Genomic DNA, 4,548 nt, shown 5'->3' with positions numbered 1-4,548 from the left:
GAAGACTGATCTAGAGCCTGCCCTGAAGCCATAGTATTTCATGCTGGGTGTGGTGTCTTTGGCAACTCTGGGATGTCCAGTCTGGTCCCAAAAGTCAGGATCTCAATGGGATTAGTGAAACTGCAGGCTTTAGGTGTTCAACAGAAAGCTTGTTATTTGGCAATGTTGGGGCATTAAACAGCCCTGATACTTCTTCAGGATATTGGGAGTTAACCATTAATTCTCAACTGATGAAAACCTGGAACCTAGACTAGAGTTTCTGTCAGGCTACCAGAAGTTTCCTTTATATTAACCAGGCCAGGAATCCCTGGAGCCACCTGGAATAGTGTATGGACCAAGTAAAGACAAAAGGAAGGATTTCTCATAGGCTCTGCAGAAGCACATTACTCTGCGTGGAGTTTTCTTGTTTTTGTTTTTTTGAGACGGAGTCTCGCTCTGTCACCCAGGCTGGAGCGCAGTGACGCGATCTCTGCTCACTCAAGCTCCGCCTCCCAGGTTCACGCCATTCTCCTGCCTCAGCCTCCCGAATAGCTGGGACTATACGTGCCTGCCACCATGCCCAGCTAATTTTTTGTATTTTTAGTAGAGACGGGGTTTCACCATGTTAGCCAGGATGGTCTCGATCTCCTGACCTTGTGATCCGCCCGCCTTGGCCTCCCAAAGTGCTGGGATTACAGGTGTGAGCCACCGCACCCAGCTGGGGTTTTCTTAATGAATGCATCAGACAAATCTGAGACTCAGTAAGCCACTTGGGATGGGGGTGGGGGAGTCATGTGACCTGGGGGCCATCTACAACCTTGGCTTACCTAAATGCTATTCATGAAGTCTGAAGAGGCCCCAGAGGTTAAACCATGGTAAACCCCAGAAATCCTTGACAGAGCAGTAGGCCCAGAAAGAATGGCCTGGGCCTGACCTTAGCCACAGTCTACTTTCTTTAGAGACAATGTCTCACTCTTTCACCCAGGCTGGAGTGCAGTGGCACAATCACGGCTCACTGCAGCATTGAACTACTGGCCTCAAGTGATCCTCCCCATCTCAGCCTCCCAAGTAGCTGGGAGTACAGGCATGTGCCACCATACCCAGCTCATTTGCTTTCTTTACATGTTCTCAAGCCTTCCTGAGGTCAGATAAGTTATGGATCAGAGCAGAGCATGCTCTCAGGAATGATAGGAATGCAGTCCACCCGGGAAAGGAGCCCATGTCATTCATGAAACTGTACTGATTGCCCGGGTCTGCACCAAAGCTCTTCCCTGGTAGATGAACATCCACAGGGCAAGACAGCAGGTGACAGCTGGGAGTTAGGCCACCACACAGCCAGCTTAATGTGAGGGAATCTTCTGAGGCCTAAAGGGCATTATGTGGTGTCCAGGATCCCCTAGTTGGTGCTTGAAAGTAAAGCCAGAACTGGGGCTCAAGAACTCAGAGTCAGAGGATGAGCGCTTGTGCTAATAGAGCCCCAAAAAACACAAAGTCAGGCAAAGAAATGAGGTGTGCTTTCATAGATTTTAATAAGGATTTGAAGGAGAAAATGGAAGAAAATGAGATCCAAGGAGACGAGGGTGGAATTGAACTGAACTAAAGACCTATTCTGTCTACGAGCTGATCTTACCCTAAGCTGACCCTGATGTCTAGAGAGCTTGTATCATTTACTTTTCTCTTTTATCTTTCCTTGGTGCACAGGTAGTGACTACTTATCTCCCATCTCCCTGTTCATGTCCTGATAGAACCTTTTCTTCCTCTGTCTCCAAACACATTGGCCTTTCCTACCAGAAACTGAAGGGGGCCTCATGTAGAATCTGTCATTGACTCATGAAGTGTCCAGTCAGAAACTGTACCCAAATGAATGTGAGGAATGTATGTTGGCCAGGTATGGTGGCTCATGCCTATACTCCCAGCCTTTTGGGAGGCTGAGACAGGAGGACTGCTTGAGGCCAGGAGTTTAAGACCAGCCTGACTGGCGCAGTGGCTCATGCCTGTAATCCCAACACCTTGGGAGGCCGAGGTGGGCAGATGACCTGAGGCCAGGAGCTCAAAACCAGCCTGGCCAACATGGTGAAACCCCATCTCTACTAAAAATACAAAAATTAGCTGGGCATGATGGCAGGTGCCTGTAATCCCAGCTACTAGGGAGGCTGAGGCAGGGAAATTGCTTGAACCTGGGAGGCAGAGGTAGCAGTGAACTGAGATTGCACCATTGCACTCCAACCCAGTCAACAACAGCGAGACTTCCTCTCAAAAACAAACAAAAAGACCAGCCTGATCAACATAGCAAGACTCTGTCTCTACAAAAATAAAAATAAATAAAATTAGCCAGGTACAGTGGTGTGCACCTGTACACCAACTACTCAGGAGGCTGAGGCAGGAGGATTGCTTGAGTCCAGGAGTTTGAGGTTGTAGTGGGCTATGATCCACTGCACTCCAGGCTGGGTGACAGAGCAAGACCTTGTCTCAAAGAAAAGAAATTTTTTGGTTTCCCAATGCATATAAAAGTTTTATTTATACTATACCATAGTCTATTAAGTGTGCAATAACATTATGTCTAAAAAATTGGCCAGGCGTGGTGGCTCACACCTGTAATCCCAGCACTTTGGGAGGCCAAGGCGGGAGGATCACCTGAGGTCAGGAGTTTGAGACCAGCCTGACCAACATGGAGAAACCCCGTCTCTACTAAAAATACAAAATGAGCCAGGCGTGGTGGTGCAGGCCTGTAATCCCAGCTACTTGGGAGGCTGAGGCAGAGAATCACTTGAACCTGGGAGGTAGAGGTTGCAGTGAGCCGAGATTGTGCCATTGCACTCTAGCCTGGGCAACAAGAGTGAAACTCCATCTCAAATATATATATAATATTATATATTATATAATATATATAATATATAATATATATAATATAAAATAATGTTTGTACCTTAATTTAAAAATATCGTATTGCTTAAAAAATCCTAATGCTCACCTGAGCCTTCAGCAGGTTGTAATTTTTTTTTGGCTGGTGAAGGATCTTGCCTCAGTGTTGATAGCTGCTGACTGATCAGGGTGGTGGTTGCTAAAGGTTGGGATGGCTGTGGCAATTTTTAAAAATAAGACAACCATGAAGTTTGATGCATCAGTTGACTCTGCCTTTCACAAAAGATCTCTCTGTAGCATGAGATGCTGTTTGATAACAGTTTACCCACAGAATATTTTTCAGAATTGGAGTCAATCCACTCAAAGCCTGCCACTGCTTTATGAACTGAGATTACGTAATAATTTCTTTGTTATCGTTTCAACTATGTTCACAGCATCTTCACCGGATTCCATTTCAAGCAACCACTTTCCTTGTCCATCCATAAGAAGCAATTCCTCACCCGTTCAAGTTTGGTCATGAGATGGTAACTTCTAATTCTAGTTCTAGTTCTCAGGCTCCAATTCTAATTCTAGTTCTCTTGCTATTTGCACTGCATCTGAAGTGACTTCCTTCACTGAAGTCTTGACCTCCTTTAACTCATTCATGAGGGTTGAAATCAGCTACTTCCGAACTCCTGTTCATGTTGATATTTTGACCTCCTCTCATGAATCACAAATGTTCTTAATGGCATCTAGAATGGTGAATCCTTTCTATGAGGTTTTCAATTTACTTTTCCCAGATCCATCTGAGGAATCACTAGCTATGGCAGATATAGCCTTGTGAAATACATATTTTAAATAATAAGACCCCAAAATCAAAATTACTCTTTGAGCCATGGGCTGCAGAATAGATGCATGTTAGCAGCATGAAAACATTAATCTCCTTTTACATCTCCTCAGAGTTCTTGGGTGACCAGCTGCATTGTTGATGACCAGTAATATATTCAAGGGAATGCTTTCGCTTGAGCATTTAATCCCACTGTCTCAACAGTGGAATTAAAATATTCAGTAAACCATTCTGTAAACTGATGTGCTGTCATCCAGGCTGTGTTGTTACATTTATAGAGCACAGGTACAGCAGATTTAGCATAATTCTTGAGGGTCCTAATGTGTCCGGAATTGGTGGGTTCTTGGTCTCACTGACTTCAAGAATGAAGCCACAGACCCTCGCGGGGAGTGTTACAGTTCTTAAAGATGGTGTGTCCGGAGTTTGTTCCTTCTGATGTTCAGACGTGTTCGGAGTTTCTTCCTTCTGGTGGGTTCGTGGTCTCGCTGGCCTCAGGAGTGAAGCTGCAGACCTTCGCCGTGAGTGTTACAGCTCATAGAGGCAGTGCGGACCCAAAGAGTGAGCAGCAGCAAGATTTATTGCAGAGTGAAAGAACAAAGCTTCCACAGTGTGGAAGGGACCCGAGCGGGTTGCCACTGCCGGCTGGGGCAGCTTGCTTTTATTCCCTTATCTGGCCCCAGCCACATCCTGCTGATTGGTCCATTTTACAGAGAGCTGATTGGTCTGTTTTACAGAGAGCTGATTGGTCTGTTTTGACAGGTGAAGGATCTTGCCTCAATGTTGATAGCTGCTGACCGATCAGGGTGGTGGTTGCTAAAGGTTGGGATGGCTGTGGCAATTTTTAAAAATGAGACAACCATGAAGTTTGATGCATCAATTGA

This window comes from Pan paniscus, chromosome 2 (genome assembly GCF_029289425.2).
Source record: "Pan paniscus chromosome 2, NHGRI_mPanPan1-v2.0_pri, whole genome shotgun sequence".
Lineage (NCBI taxonomy): Eukaryota > Metazoa > Chordata > Mammalia > Primates > Hominidae > Pan > Pan paniscus.
Note: the sequence above shows the minus strand (reverse complement) of the source record.